Here is an 18,295-nt window from a genome sequence, read left to right as displayed (position 1 = left end):
GTAGAAAAGAATATTCTAACAGTGAGCTAGTAGAATCATTTGCATGTTGGACCAAATGCTTGGCAACATTTCATCCAACTTTACATTCTGAGTTCAAACCCTGCCAAAGTCCACTTTGCCTTTCATCCTTTCGAGGTCAATAAAATAAGTACCAGTTGCATACCGAGGTCAATGTAATTGACATGCCCCTTTCACCCCAAAATACTGGCCTTGAGCCAATATTTGAGACTGATATTTCTTTTGGTTGAGCCAATAAAGAAATCTTTGCATGGGAATCCAACCTACTAGAAATAGCAACAAAATTCTTTCACATGCTAAAAGGAGGTGGAACACAATGACAAATGTAATCCTAGATATATATACAAATATGGGATTGGCATGGATAGAATATCTTTGATCATATATATGTCTGCTCGGCCAGGGCTGACCTAGGGGCTTAACATTAACAACAACAACAACAGCTTGTTTTGGTACCTAATTTTACCAAGGTTAGTTATTGTAAACAAAATAATGTTCATTGCTCCAGGGAAGAAGAATACAATATCAGTGTTTGCAGTGTTTGAATATATATGATCTTTGGTCAATAGTCTAAACTCTTTGCCACCAGGCTTCCACCATTAAAAGAACAATATTCAAGCAATTTTGCTCTTTATAACAACAACAACAACAACCACAATAAAAAAAAATAATAAAAAATAAAACATAGCAACCCAACATGTGAGATAGAATCTTGTCTCTAAGTTGTGATTAAAGCAGATTTCTTTCTCTCTCTCACTCTTCTCTCTCTCTTTCTCTCTATCATAACCTTGTAGTTATGATTGTATTATCATTTCCTGTTTAGTTAAAATGTTTACATCCTTATCAGATTATTATTACCTTATTGCAGTATACATTAGTTCGATGGCTTCATCGAATTCTTCTTCTCTTTCCTCTTCTTTTCTCTCTTATCATTGATTAACTTTATTTACAATCTCTCTGCTCAGTGCTGCCGGTAACTTTCAGTGTTTTACATTCAGCAGCTTTATTCTCAGAAGCTTTTCATCAAAAGAAATTCTTACATTATGTATTCATTTGATCTTTTTTCCCCCCTTTTTTTCCCCTCATTTCTTTCTTGCTGACCATTAATGTCTTTGCTCTTCCTTCTTATTTTAGCTATAGGTTTTGACTTCAACTCTATATTCTAATAATGTTTTTGCATTATTTTTATTCTTACCCTCCCACTGACTATTGAATACATTCAGTATTTAGTTTCTTTTGATGTGTCTTTCAGATGTTTCTTTTATGCTTGTTGCTTTGTGTAAAGATTTCTTCATTTTCAGTTTTGATAACCATTTTGACCTAAGAATGATATTTTCTTTGCAATAACCTGCCTTACAGCTATAAGATATCATGTATTTTTCTTTGTTGCTACTTAGATATTCAATGACCATTACGCTAAACCTTCTTGCCAAAATATAAAAGAATTACAAAATGTGTATATTTCTGTTTCTATTCCTATTTCCCTTTGTTTTGCTTTTATACAGAGGTTGTTTCTTTTTGCCAATAATAATTTCAGAGTAAATTGGTAATATTTACCCTATCTTCCTTCAAGTTTCATTCTCTATACCTCATTGGGGAATATTCATCTTATTTTCATCTGCTGACTGATAAAGACTGAAAAATATTACTACCTGTCATCTTCTATAATGTGTATGCTATGGTTAGTTGATAAAATCACATGCAGGAATGCAGAGAAAAGAAAAAAAGAAAAAAAACAATAAAGCTAGAACTGTTTGTATCTAAAAAGTATAGGGCTATAACTACGAGTGTTGTGAATTTGATAGCTGTTAAGCTCAATTTCGGATTTATATTTGTATATGCATTTCATTTATGTTAGTCATAAGTTTAAATGATATCACTAAACTGGACATTCACTAATAACACATCACCTCTTGACCAGAACCGTTTTTATCTAATGCCATATTCTTGACAAAATGCACAGTCAATTTTCAAACTAATCAAGAATTTCCAGAGAGTCATTAAAATAAGTTTTCCATTATTTAGTTGGTGCTTAGAATATGATATAAATATTTTTTTCCATAAAATTAAAATGGACTGTTTTGATTTCAATACAAACATTTTCAAATGAGACGTTTTGTATCCTAGAATCATACATGGTTGGGAGCAAAAGAGAGATTGACTTTTTACATCATAGTTACACAGCAATATGAAATTTTGACAATCAATAGAAAGCGCAAACTCAGATAAAATATATGAATATTTGTGATGTTTATTTTCTAATATTCTATTGATTTACATAAAATCTTTCATCCAGCTTGCTGACATAAAGTCCTTTGCTAGAACTAGTTTCAAGCATCATTTTGCTGTTAGATATAAATTTTATATCTCATGTTGCCTTCATTTAATTTGTAGTTGTTAGATTTCATATAACATACTTTATTTCGGTAACAGATACACACACACACACACACACACACACACACACACTTACACACACACATACATATGTACACACGTACAAGACTACTCTGTTTGATGTTATCTAAAATCAAATAGCAGTTTTGTGCATAAGCTAGAAAGAGGTTCCTTCTTCATTGGGGAAGAATTCAAAAGAAAAAATAAAAGCATATATATGTATATATTTATATATATATACGTATATATATATATGTGTGCGTGTGTGTATATATATATATATATATATATATATATATATACAGGGTGTCCACAAAGTCTGGGTACATGGGGGTTAACATACTTTTAAACAAAAGTAAAAATGGAAAATTATTATTTCTTATATTTAAAAGAAGAGAGAAAGAAAAAGAGAGGGAGAGAAGGAGAGGAAGAGAGACAAAGAGTGAGTATGTGACAGAAAAAGGGACTGAACACTTAACCAGCATGCTGAACTAACATACTGAACACTGATGGTAATGGAGCAATAGTAATAGTATGAGCTGTAGTTGTGATAGAGGTGCAGGCGATGGTGGTGGTGGTGGTGGTCAGGGATATTAATGAGAGTAAGTGATGTGAAGTCAATGGTATTGATGGTGGTGGCATCAGAAGTCTGAATGGTGTGTGTGTGTGTGTGTTTGGCAGATGTGGCGATGATGGTGGTACTGCTGTTTATCATGCAGCTTTGCAATAAGTTCCAATTCGACAAATTGTATCATTGTTTTGCCTGTCCGGTTCCCATGTCAGTGGCACATAAAAAGCACCATTTGAGTGTAGTCATTACCAGTACTGCCTGACTGGCTCACGTGCCGGTGACACATAAAAAGTACCCACTACACCCTTGGAGTGGTTGGCGTTAGGAAGGACATCCAGCCATAGAAACCTTGCCAGATCAGATTAGAGCCTGGTGCAACCTCCTGGCTTGCCAGTCCTCAGTCAAACCGTCCAACCCATGCTGGCATGGAAAGCAGTCGTATAATGACAAACGAAACAGTGAAGCAGAACACTTTACTCTGACACTCAAACAAAGAAGCTGAGAAGCATGACATGGAAACCATTCTTTGGTGGAAGGACATAAAATTTTTTTCCTATTTCCATATCATTGTACTATATCTAGCATTGGATGGAAAGTCATCAGCTTAATTGATACAGGGCTGACAGTCATGAATGATTGTCATTATTGATGCCACACTATGTTGGGAATGGAGAAGAAACAGTTCCAATAAATTATATACTGGATGATCAGTATTTGTCAGGGATTACTGAAGTAAAACTAAATGGATTTATGGTGGAATTGTGAAGAAACGCAGTTTAAGAGTGACTTGATCCAAAGAGATAAGGGTCAAGAGAAATAGCACCAAAATCAGAATCAGTTATGGAATTACCTTGCATCATTGCAGACTAGACACATATTGGATGCATTTGATTAATAGCTGTTGCACAAATTTGATGCATATTTATCATCATCAGTTGCCAATCACAACTCACAGTCATTTCTGCAACCAACACTACAACTGCACAGATTTGACAGGCAGTGATGAAACATTTGCTGTTATTAGTTATGTACATAAACAATTTATTATTATTTTAACTTACAAGGCAGCAAACTGGCAGAATTAGTTAAAATTCCGCCAGGGTACACTTTACCTTTCATCCTTTCAGGTTTGGCCTTGTACCAAAATTTGGAACCTGTATTATTTTAAATTATGTTTTCAAATCTTGAACTATTTAATGATTAATAAATGTCTCATTAGTGTACAAAATTCAAGATATATTACTTTTTTATTTGTTTCGTCATTCATAGTAGATTATTAGACAGAAATTGGAAGCAATCATTAATGTATTCCATAATTTAATTACTGCCTTCTTATTTTAGTAATCATTTATTCAATAATATCAGTACAAACCATAGAAAGGAGTACTTTTGTATTAGGTGTAGCACATTTTATTTTGGCAACACACACACACACACACACACACACACACACACACACACACACATACACACACACACATTGATTTGTCACATGTATTTCACATGCATCGTTGGCATGTGTGTATAATGTGCATTTATCAATATTTTAGTGTCACACTGCTAAATGAACCATATTGGATAAAGTAAGAGAACAACCATTAGGTATGTACTATAAAGTGGTTGATTGTTGTATTCTGGGTGTGAATATTGGCTTCTGCAAGAATTATTGTGATTTGAAGTTTCCACACATGGCCATGTCTAATAACCATGCAAGTGTCAAAGCTGAAATTTCCTTGTTTCTATGTTGCTACAACATTACTATTTTAGATTGTCACACATCAGCTCATAATAAACACACACATAAATGTGCACATGCGTATGCACATACATGCATCTATATCATCTTTTATCTTTATCTTTTACTTCTTTTGATCATTGGATAGCAGCCATGCAGGAACACTGCTTTGAAAGGTCTCAGTCCATCGAATTGATCCCAGGACTTATCTTAAAGCCTGGTAGTTTTTCTATTGGACTCTACTGCCAAACCGCAAGGTTAGATGTACATAAACAAATCAGCATCAATTACCAAGTGATGATGGAGACAGACATAAACACAACAACACATACATAAACATGTAAATACACATACATACATATATATATATATATATATATATATATATATTTTTTACTGGGGAAGGCTGGTTTATGGAACTATCCTGGGTCTCCTGTCCATGAAGGTTTTAACTTTATGGTGTATCATCAGACTCCAAAACCTGTTGGCCTACAAACGATACATACATATATATATATATATATATATATTTATATATACATATGTGTGTGTGTGTGTGTGTGTGTGTGTGTGAGTGTGTGTGTGTTTCAGTGGGCCTCTTTTCAGTTTCTGTCAATGAAATCCATTCACAAGACTTTGATTGACTTGGAGTTATAGTAGAACTATATAGTAAAAGACACTTGGCATAAAGTGATATATAGTGGTACTGAACCTGGAACTACGTGGTTGGGGAGCAATCTTCTTACCACACAGCTATGCTTCTGTGGCTGGTCATGTTCATTCATCACTCAGTTTTACATTATCACCTTACACGCACTAAATAGAGTCCAATTGCGGCAAGAATATTTTTATACCAGGTACAGGGCTTGGCCTAGGGTAAGAAGTTTACTTCCCATCTACATAGTTCTGAGTTCAATCCTACTGTGTGACACCTTGGGATAGTGCCTTCTAGGGCTGAGTAAAGCCTTGTGAATAGATTTCATAGACAGAAATTGAAAGATGCCCATTACATGTAGGTGTATATGTATATATATATGTCTTTTTCTACTCTAGGTACAAGGCCTGAAGTTTTTGGGGAGTGGGGGCCAGTCGATTAGATCAACCCCAGTATGTAACTGGTGCTTAATTTATCAACCCCGAAAGGACGAAAGGCAAAGTTGACCTTGGCGGAATTTGAACTTAGAACATAAGGACAAACAAAATACCCAGCATGCTAACATTTATGCCTGCTCACTGCTCTTCTTCCTCTGATTGAGCCATGAAAAGTAATTATTTTTCTACATTTTCATTAAATTATTTTTGCATTGCAATTCAAATGCTAAAAATTATTTTATACAAATTATATTTTATTTTAAAATTGAACAAAAATTTAAGCAAATACAAAATCTAATGATAATTTTACATGTTGAAATTATATCTCAGAGGATTATGTAAAATAAATTTTATTCAATTACAAAAAGAAGATTAATAACAATTAAATAAATAATAACCATCATTGTACCAATTTTAAGAAGCAAGAAACATGATCATGTGCAAAATCATGTAATCCAATGTTTTATTCATAAAGATAAAACAAAATGGTAAAGAATTATAAATCTTGACCATTTGGTGTGTTTAAAATTTTCCTGTTTTGGCTTAGGTTGATCCTATGTTTCAATCTTCAACGGACTCTGATCTTGACACCCTATTTCTATCCAGGTGTTCTTGGGTTTGCTTTTGAGAGAGGTAAAGTCCAATGCAGAATCTCACACTTAGGTGTATTAATTTGCATTACATATCCACGTAGGTACAGGTGTGGCTGTGTGGTAAAAAGCTTGCTTCCCAAACAAATGGTTCTGGGTTCAGTCCCACTGCCTGCTACCTTGGACAAGTGCCTTGAAAGTAGATTTGGTAGACAGAAACTGAAAGAAGTCCATCGTATATAGCTGGCATAAAAAATAAGTAGTACCTGTATTTCAAAGGGCCAGCCTTGTCACACTTTGTGTCACGCTGAATATCCCCGAGAACTACGTTAAGGGTACACGTGTCTGTGGAGTGCTCAGCCACTTGCATGTTAATCTCATGAAGAAGCTGTTCCGTTTTTTTACTTAATTTTTTAGAGCAGTCGGGTTCATTTTTAGTATTCTCATTTATGAGAGCAGTCGAGTTTATTTCAGATATTCTCATTTTAAAAATCACCTCTGGCTATTCATTGAGAGGACATTGGTGTTGCTTTGATGGAGGTTTGTGCTCTCTGAGCGTTCTTGTTACCTCCACCTTCACTAAGACAGAGGTATTGTTTTCAGTCGTGTTTGTTTGTCCATGGACAAGATATCTCAAGAACCGGTGAATAGATTGGAATGAAACCTTTAGGGATGTTTGACCTCGTGACTGGCACAAACTGATTAGACTTTGGGATTCTGAATTATTTATTCCGTTTTTTTACTTAATTTTTGAGAGCAGTCAAGTTCATTTTTAGCACTCTCGTTTGTGAGAGCAGTCTAAGTTATTTCAGATATTCTCATTTTAAAAATCATCTCCGGCTAATAGTTGAGAGGATATCGGTGTTGCCTTGGCGGAGGTTTGTGCTCTCTGAATACTCTTGTTTTGAATTAATCTTGCATTATCCTGTAGCTTCAAGATTTCAATGACATGATCGTTCGTTTTTTAGAATGACATTGTACAGTAGATATTAATGACTTGTAGGCAAACAGTATTTCGTTTAATATACTTTATAAAATATTATAGTTGCATGACAAAATACTGCATACTTACAAGTCATTAATATTTACATACCAACTTCCAGGAAATCATTTAATATGTAAATTGATATATCCAATAACTAAACACTACTGTATACATTGGCTATTTAAGCAATGTGTTTGAGGATGCCTAAAGGGCTGGGTGGGTGCTGATGAAGGGACAAAACCCACGAAATATGGCATATATGCCTATTACCCTTTTCTCATCTTCGATCTCATTGTTTGTTGACATCTGATGTCTCATATATGAAATGTTGCAACAAAAATGAAAGTTGGCTACAATTTCTGTGGAATATCTGTAGGGATGACCCTAATAAGCCGTAGCAAACTGGGTCTAAAAATATTGGTTGCTAGGAGACTAAGGGGTCCCACCTACAACTACAATGCTATCATTTAATTTAATTTTTATTTTTGTTAAAAGTATTCTTTTCAACTGTCTACAAACACAGCCAGGCTGAAATAATTAATGCATTCTTCTAGGAGTGAATAAAAAATTCTCAAACTTGAGGGGATGAACGACTTAGATACTAACATGGACCTCCATATATGGATTCTAACGGCGCAGGGACCCACTTGGCATCGGATCGGTCAAGCTGGCAACCTAACCAGTCCACTACTGCTAACAATTGTTGTAGAGTTGGTATGAGAGGCTAGATGTGGTTAGTATCAACATAAAACTGGTAGAATATTTGGGCCAGATATGGCCAGTTTAAATGCAAAAGGGCTTAATTTGGGAACTAAAAATCCCAAAACATTTAGAAATTCATTTATGTTATAAATTCGCAATGATTGTGGCTTCTATGATATGTTCCACCACTAAGAGATTTCTGCTAACATCCTTCTCCATTATATTTCTAAGGCACATTGAAGCCACTAACAATATTACTGCCATGTTAGTAGTCATTGGGGATAATAGTTTTCTGTACAACCTGATTAAATAAGGAAATAACTTGTATTACACCAACACAGTCTAATGCTTTCAGCCTTTTTCAATAACATCTCTATGATGTGAACCTGCAGCATTACCTAACTTCATATCATTAATTGCATAAATATTTACACTTACACAAGAGCAAGATAGTTGCCCATTTCATTGATTCATCTCAGATTAGCATTTCACTTTTCCTATTTATATTCCTTGTTCAGTATACAGAAAAACAAACATAAAAGAGAGAGAAAATTACAAGTACAAAAGGAATTCATAATTCAGGGGAATATTTTTAAGACACAGTAACAACAAATATAATGTGATCAGATCTATAATTGTTTGAACAAGGTATTTTATGAAATAATTTACTCTAAGAATTTCTATGAATCTTCGGTATTAAATCAGGAAAGTAATGGCTTAAGAAAAAGAAAGAGAAATAAATGCTATTGATTAATTTGAAAGCAACAAGCATTGTGAAGTTTACTTCATTTTTGCACTCAGTGTTCTGAATATCAATTACATTATCTTCGAGATTAATTATCAATAACATTTCAATTCCTGTTTATAGCTTAGCTTTTCATATGCACCTGTTCCTAAACTAGATAATCCACATTATTGCTAGTCTATATTTATAAACATGGCATTTACTTATTAATAAAATACAGAAGTTCTAAAGAATTTAATATCTTCTATGTAAATGTGTATGTACACACACAAACACACAAACACACACACACACACACACACACACACACATACACACACATGCATACAGGAATATACACATATACATACATGGATATATACACATGCATATCATACATAGATGTACATGCATATATACATACATACATACATACATACATACATACATACATACATACATATATGTGTGTATGTGTGTGTGTGTATATATATGTTTCACTGACTCTTTAAGTTTCAGTTAACACCTTGAATAATCTGTAGGATGAAACTTGATGCCTCATCAAAACTAATTCTATTATAAATTTGGCTCTACTTATAAGTGTTGAGTCCCCTATCAATAAAGGTTTTGCTTCTAGCATCTTTAAATTCTCTTGAAAATAACAACCTAAATAACAACAGTTAACAAACACACATATATACACACACATATATACACACACATATATAACAAACACACATATATACACACACATATAAGCATGTTTGCATTACACAGCCAAGCTGTGGGCGAAATAAAGATGTTAGAATAATCATTGTTAGGAGGCTGATCTCTAACTGTGGAGGGAACCTGTGATAGAGGTAGACCCAGGATGACATGGGATGAGGTGATGAAGCATGGTCTTGTTAAATTAATCATTTGTTAACCCTTTTGTTACCACATTTCTGTTGAGTTGCTCTGCATTTCTTTCAATTAATTTTAAATATAGCAAAGAATTTAGTAAAATAACTTAGTTATCATTAAGCTAGTGTTAGGAACATAAATTGTGACTAAGGTTTGGTGGAAGATTTTAATTCAGAACTTATGAAAACGGGTTGGTAACGAAAGGGTTAATGAGAATGCTTTAATGTTGAACTATAACCTTCAGTTATCTTTTAGCTTTTACTTGTTTGAGTCAGTAGACTGTGGCCATGCTGGGGCACTACCTTGAAGAGTATTTTGTTGAATGAATCGACTGCAGTACATTTTCTTTTAAAGCCTGGCACTTATTTTATCAGTCTCTTATGCTAAACTGCTAAGTTATAGGGTCATAAGCAAATGAACACCAGTTGTCAAACAGTGGTGGGGAAGAAACACATGCACATATATGACAGGCTTCTTTCAGTTTTCATTTACTAACTCCACAGCTTTGATCAGCCTGTGGCTATGTTAGAAGTCACAGTGAAATGGCATTCACCGGAAGAGAAAAGACGTTTTGTGTATTGCAGTATGCTCGAACACGGTTGAAGAAGACTGTGCAGCATGCATTTGTGAGAGAGTTCTTTAAAAAGTCACCCATGGCAATGCAGATTTGGACATGGCGCAAAAAAACTCAAAGAGGAGGCCTGTCTGTGCAGGGCAAAAGGATCTGGATGACCACTAACATCAGAAGAGATGATCGAGCAGGTTCACCAAAAATTCTTGCAGAGCCCCAAGAAGTCCATAAGAAGAACAAGTCTGGAGACCCACATTCCTCCATCAACAGTTTGGTGCATCTCGAGGAAACACTTGCTAATGAAACCCTACAAGCTGCAGCTCGTTCATGCCATAACAGTAGATGACAAGCAAAAGCGTAAACATGTGGCTATGTGAAGGGCTTGGTCTATGTACCCCCTATTCCTGCAAACCTAAAGGAACTCAAGCAGAGAATCACTACCACACTGGAGACTGTTATCCAAGACATACTGCAGTGTGTTTGGGAGGAACTGGACTACTGACTTGACGTGTGCTATGTCTCAGGCAGTGCGTATATTGAACATTTGTGAAATCGTTCATGGAATTCACATCCCTTTGAATTTCTCATTCAAATTTGGAGGGATAAATCTTACGTTGCTCAACAATAAGCCTGTTTCGTTTCATTCGCTTTGATTATGTAGTTTCTGTGATATTTACATCTCAAATGATATCAAATTTTTTCGAAAACCCTGTATATTTTTCTGAGATAAGTTGTGTCAAAAACACATTGAAGATGAGGAAATAGCTTGAAAAAAATATGCTTTGAAAAAAATAAACAATTATTGTAGTTAAAGCTTAGAAAATATCAAATTCCTGCTGAAAAATTAAAATTCACTGAAGGACCTTTGTGACTCTACTTTCTACAAACAGCATCTAAATCTTCCTTAAATAACATTCTATCATCTGAACAACAGAGAAACAAAAGGACACAATGGATAAATGATATTTGGGGGAAAAAAAGCACCATTTATCATAGAGCTGCTCAATCATGGTTAACCAAGGACTAAATAACAATAGCTATAGAGCCAGTTAATCATCAAGCAGAAGGAGAAAAAAGAAATACGCAGCTATAAACTTCATAGCATTAACCAGAAAACATTTATCAGCCAGTCACAAATACCATAAGCTATTTAATAAAATTACTCTGAAGCAGAGTTAAAGCTGCATGACTATCATATGTAAAATAATAAAGGCTTAGCTTCAAAAGCCAGTGGTGAAAAACTAAGAAGATTGATGTAATTGTATCACAAGGAAAAAAAGTGTTCAGATTTTGCCAAATTTCTAAGTAAGGTAATATAATATAGAGAGCAAGAATTACAACAGAGGAAAAATCCAATGGCATAAGACCAAGAAACCAGATACAATTGCTACAAAAATGAAATATGCCTCATTAACTGCGAATGTTTAAGGAAGACAATTGTTATACTGAGCCAAAATAACTGAAGAAGTTATTGCAAAAACAATATCAAATTCATAATGAATGCTTTTAAAAGCTGATGTATTCAATGCAGTCTCACATTTAGAAATGGAAAATGAAAAAAGAAAGAGTAGGGTTGATGGGAAGACAACTGCAGCCAGTTGTGTTGCAGTATATTTTGTCCATGAAGGAGAATGGTTCTAAGGATTGAGAATAACCATAAATTGGTTTGTAATTCAGTACATAAAAATGTTACTCGTGTCTATCACAAAAATGTACTACCTTGATGAAATCTTTTGAAATAATAAACAAAATAAGCAGAGACTGTCATAAACTGTTGCCATATCTCTATTGAAACATACTGTCCTTGTTATTATTTTGATTGCTGGAATTGGCATGATTTTAGCACTTGCATAAAGAACAACGCAAATCAAGCTACTTGGATTTGCAAAATTTCTGTTTCTCACCATAAACATAACTAAAAAAATAATGACACAAGCTTCGTATTTAAGGTGTTTGTCAACTGTGTGTTAATACACCATCTTATCTACTATTCAGGCAACTGAACTTGTTCCAGTTGCAATGTCCCTGTCCTAATCAGTATTTTTTATCAGTTGTATGCTCTACTTTACAGATTACATTTTTGCTTTTGTTTTTTTTTGTTTTTCTTAGTTTTTCTCTTGATAGTGAGAAATTTTGGCTGATAAAAATTCAAATATATATATATATATATATATATATATATATATATACATATACACAGACATGCAGGAAGTAAATAGACACCTTTAATTTTCAAAATTTCTGATCTAAGCGTCTTAATATATTTTCAGCAGTGTAGAATTTACAATGTAATTATTCTTTTTCATTCCAGGTGCCAATATATTAAACATTTGCAAAGAGTAACCATGCCACGCACAAAAAATTCAGCAGAACTGTCAGATTTTCAAAGATGTTGTATTGTTGGGCAATCTGAGGCTGGTCTTAGCCAGCGAAAAATTGCAGAAAATCTTCAAATTCCTCTTGCTACTGTTAATAGAATTATAGTCCAATTCAAAAGCCAAGGAAAAGAATCAACAGACTTTCGTCCCATTCTACCTGGGCCCTCAGAAAGGAAGCTTCACTGTTTGAAGAGAATTGTGGAAAAGGAACCCTGTTCAAAGGCTTCTGACATTGCAAAACAGCTAGAAGTTAGTCCAAGAACGTGTGTTACATATCTGCATAATCTTGAGTATTATGGATGAGCAGCTAGAAGAAAACCTCTCCTTCACCCAATTAATATCATGAAAAGAAAAAAATGGGCTAAGGAGATGTCATAAAAATCCAGTTCATTTTGGGATAGAGTGATTTTCTCAGATGAATCCAGATTTGCATTATTTTCAGACAGTAGTCGTGTTTGGGTCTGGAGGCTTCCCAATCAAGAATTTGATTTGAAATTGCTCTAACCAACTTTGAAACATGGCAGGATCTCTATAATGATATGGAGAGCTGTCATCAGCAATGGTCGTTCTGAGCTGATCGAATGTGTTGGAACCATAAACTCTGAAAAATACATCAAAATACTTAAGCAAGGACTACTTCCGGTGTATTCACATGATAACATAATGAAAAATTAGTTTTTATTCATGGAAGATGGGGCTCCATGCCACACAGTGAAAAGGAATCAACAATGGCTGACTGAAAATGGGATCAAAAAGCTTCCTTGGCCCAGCCAATCTCCTGACATGAACCCAGCTGAAAATCTTTGGAGCATACTAGATAGAGCTATACGAAAAACTCGACAGAAACCTAAATCTAAAGATGAATTGTTTCAATTGTTGCGTGAAAAGTGGGCAGAAATTCCACAAGAGACAATCACAAAGCTCATCAGTTCAATGCCAGAAAGAGTTTCTGAATTTAAAAAACTGCAAAGTGAATGTCAACTAAATACTAAAGTATGTAGTTCTACCTATCGATTACATTTCAATTGTTCACTTTGCATATTAAATAAAAGATTTTGAAAATTAAAGATGTCTATTTACTTCCTGCATGTCTGTGTATATGCAAGCGCATGTGTGTCATATACATACATATATACATACATATAAACATACATACTTATGTACATACATGGAACACATGCATGCATCCATCCATCGATCCATACATACATACATACATACATACATACATACTGGTGTAATGTAGCAGTGGAGGCCTCAATAAAATGTAAGCACAACAGACCTGATATAATGATTTGGGATAGAGAAGAGAAACTGTGCACAGTTGTGGAAATTAGCTGCCCAGCAGATGTCAACATAAAGCTGAAGATCGGTGAAAAAGAGAATATCTATGCTGAACTATTGAGAAATATGCAGTTACTCTATGCAGATTACAAGTTCAAGTTTATACCTGTAATTATTGGGGTCCTGGGATATGTAACACACTGCCTAAATACCAATCTTGAGAAATTAGGCTTCTCAAAACCAGAAAGAAGAAAGCTAATTCGAAGACTTCAGATCCAATCCAGTACTGGAACTGTAAAAATCTGTAAAACTTTCCAGAAATGTATCATTTAAGTATATATATGAGCATGTCTAGATATGTAACTATATACATGAGAATACGTACATAAAGCAAAACATACAAATCTGCACTTATACATACAAACAAAAATACCCTGTTGTTGATGTTGAAATTCCAATGAAGGAGCCTTGGATCTAGGTTAGAAACCGGTTCTTTCTCAATTGGAAAGAAATCTTAAATTAAACTGAATAATGACATACATACATACATGTATATAATGTGTTCCACAAAGTTTTCCTTTACCAAATTTTAGTCACAACACAAAAGGTCTAATCTAAATATATTCAACAGAAAACACTTGCCCATGGTCTTGCAGAACTGGCCCCATTCTTGAACCATAAAATTGCAAAGCAAATTTCATAACCTCACAGCTATGCCAGATATAATTATGAAGAAGAAAAATGTATTCTGAATGAGTCTCTAAAAAGAAATATAGAATTTTCAAATAAATAACTTCCCACTTTGATTGTCGCCAGAATAGTACCACAACTGATAGAGATCAGAGAATGAAGACATACAGAAAAGTTAAGGAACCAAAGATGGAAAGCTTTTTGCTCTAATTAAAAGCAAATGTTACAACTTATTGAATTATGATTTTAGAACATCTAAATTCTACTTGCTCACTTTCAAATTCGATGAAGTCTTCAAATATTCTACATGACAAAACAGGTGCTGCTGCACTAAATTCTAAAGTAAAATTTGATTATATGATATGAAGCAGTTGTGTTTTCTAACAAAATTTTTGCGATCTTTGTTATATTTTGTACAATTAAATCCAAAACCAAACCTTGACATGCTTGCTGTACTAAGCATTCTAGAATCTTACAAGAAGCATATAACTTTGCATCTTGATTTCTTCCTATTTCTTTTTATTCGTTCACACACACACATATATACATATATATATATATATATATATATATATATGCAAATATGAAAATGTGTGTGTAACAAAGTCTGTATGTCTGCCGTGTGCCTGTTCATGCATCTATACATGTACGAATGTTTATATATCCTGTACATATGGATTAAATGGTACTGTCCAGGTGGCAAAACCACAGTGATATCTGTTTCAGCAGCTGATGATAGGAGTGTACATACGTAATACTCTATTATTTTAGTCTCATTATTTTGGGTTGTCTTTCATTCTTGTAAAGTGGAAAGTGCTTGTCACTTCGAAGCTTGTGGGGATTGCTTACTTTGGTCTTGCCTGATTTTCTTCATAGGTAACCTAACAATGCTTAGATATTGGTGTATAGTTTTGGGAGATTATCTGGCATATCTATTTACATGTGTGTCTAATCAAGGGTTTATCAAACATCACACCAAAGCTACCTTGTGTGCCACAGATTTGTAGAAATATAATTTAAGGTCTCAGAAAATTTATAATTCATTATACACAAATATAATAAATTAAACAGTGTATGAAATAGTTTACTTGCTTTCTTTTTCAAAATTTTAAACTTTAGAACAATTTATTTAAAATCCTTTCCATACTTAGTAAACCAGTAACTTTTTATTTTATCTCCTGTGCACCACAGAGTCAAATAGACTGAGGGCTACAGGTTAATTAATCAAATAATTATTGTGTGGCAGTATAGAACCAAGTGGTTCAGGTATCTGGATCCCTAATCACATGGTTATTGGTTCAATTCCTGGCCCAGGTGATGTGTTATGTCTTTGAGCAGGTTTTTTCATTTCAGTAGTTCCTGTCTACTCAGCTCTAATGTTATCACAACTAAAAAGACAGAGGGAGGAGACAGCATGCCTGTAGGCTAGAGACTGGAGCTTGTTTGTTAGTAATTTTATTCCAGTCAGTCAAGTGGATTTTCTCTGGATGCAGTCCAGGATGTCTTGGGAATTTTACATCTTCTCTGTTCCTTATTTAAATTCCTTACTAAAACCAGACAAAAAATCCCATAACCTTTATATTAGAAGTGAATTCCTTGATAGATTACTTATGTATTCCTTCTGCCAAACACAACTGATACAAGTAATCTACTACCATTATTTGCTTAGCATTCTATCATGCTAGCTAAACAAAATAAATTAATCTCTAAATGCTTCTTGCTGATTCTAATTATTAGAACAATTGAAAAGAGTGAAAGAAGCAGAAAATTGCTTGTGATGGAAGTGTGCTGCACAGTCGTAATTGTAAAAATGATAATAATATGGAATAATGTGATATTATTATGTAGCCCATAAATTAAGTTTTCCTGGTATCATCTGTTTCCTTGTAGTATCAACGGTTATTGATTCATTTGCACATAAAACTGCAATTCATTGAAGAACGAAATTAAATGTAAATTACTTGCTTTGAAAAAGAATAGAATATTTTGGTATCAATTTATATTCCCTTGTTGGTTTAAAATTATCTTCATACTTTTACCAATCAATATAGTTTGATATCTATTGGTGACGCACGACAAAGCAGGCAGAGAATATCTGTAGTTACGTCATTGATTCTTAAGCTGATGTGAGTTAATCGAACTTCTCCTCACCACCACCACCACCATCACCAACAAAATGAAATCATTTGTTATTTTGTAATTATTTAAATTTGTCAATAACTTAACACATTGAGATATTAAGTCATTAATTGGTGAACAATTTAGCCTCTTATAATGCTATAATGTTAATATTGGCTGACTACTTGTCACAAGTAGAGAACAGAATACTTTAAAAACAATATTGAGTAAGAAAATAAAAATATATTATTGAATTGTCAAAACACACAAGGTTACTGCTGACAGTCAGAAATAAATAAATAACCAGATAAATAAATAGATAAATAAATAAAATAACAAATTTCCTTTTGTGTTAACTCCAATGAATTTTCAGAAGAGTATGCATGTGTCTGACAATAGTTCCTGTTCACTGTTTTGTCATGTGCAATTTTTTAACCAACCAGTAATCTTGGAACATATTTTTTGAATTTATAAGACAAAACTCAAAAGAAATTACCTTTTGGTACGTTCACTGGACACCAGAGAAATCTCTTTTCTTCATTTTTTTTTTTATTGGTAGCCATAAATAAGCTGTATTATTTCACTCTCTTGCTTAACTCTTCTTTTCGATTCAAAAGAAAACCATTGGCTGTCTTAAGTTATAAAATACATTACAGAAAACAAGAAATCATTTACCAATGTTAAATTCTTCCAGTTTAAATACACACACATTATCTGATTTTTCTCTTTGCTGATAACCATTTATCTGCATGATCACATATGCTCTCACAAACAAGAAAATATATATGAACACTTTCTACAAAAGATTATTCAAATGATTTGGAAAACACAAAAATAACTATGTACACTCTCACAAACACGGTTTTGTACACTTTGTGTTGATTGATGTTGTAAATTAAAATCTGTTATATTCTATGTTTGAATTCTGTTATGTTTCTAACCTGTATGCCCAAATCATCTGTTGGGTAATTATGATTGAATTAGTCTACCAATCATATCAGAAGAGATCTATTTTGGTTGGTATTTAGGCTATAGCAGATAAACATATCCTTCATTTGTTTTTGTTCATATTCTACAAATGATTTTTGTAAATACTAGCTTTGGCAATACCAATTCTAAAATTGTAATGATACAGAGAAGATTATCATGGCCCCTGGACAAGGATGACAGGTAAATTCATAAAGCATTCCATATTTTTCTCTCAGTGATGCCTCAGCATGGCCACAGTTTAATGACTGAAACAAATAAAAGAAAATAAAAAAAAGGAAGAACATATACATGTGTACATGTATATGTATGTATGTGCATGTGTATGTACATGTGTACATGTATATGTATGTATGCGCATGTGTATGTACATGTGTGTATGTGTGTGTTTTTGAATGAATGCATATTCTGTATAGTTCATTGTCATTGTGCTGACACAGTTAAAAGATAAATATGTATTCATTGGAACATAGTAAGGTTTTAGGCCTCGATTTGTTTTAACCATCAATAAGCCATCGATACTAATATTTTAACCATCATACTGTAAACC

The 18,295-nt window shown here is 33.6% G+C and overlaps 1 non-coding gene across 1 annotated transcript; it reads left to right on the top strand.

Annotated features, from left to right (window-relative positions):
- Positions 1-17,845: 17,845 nt before the first annotated feature.
- LOC128247163 (U6 spliceosomal RNA) lies at positions 17,846-17,956 on the top strand. The gene has a single exon (XR_008263573.1). It is a non-coding gene; the product is annotated as a U6 spliceosomal RNA (small nuclear RNA).
- Positions 17,957-18,295: the final 339 nt, after the last annotated feature.

Source organism: Octopus bimaculoides, chromosome 2, assembly GCF_001194135.2.
Source record: "Octopus bimaculoides isolate UCB-OBI-ISO-001 chromosome 2, ASM119413v2, whole genome shotgun sequence".
Taxonomy (NCBI): Eukaryota; Metazoa; Mollusca; class Cephalopoda; order Octopoda; family Octopodidae; genus Octopus; species Octopus bimaculoides.
Note: the sequence above shows the minus strand (reverse complement) of the source record. Positions and strands in the feature narration are given on the sequence as shown.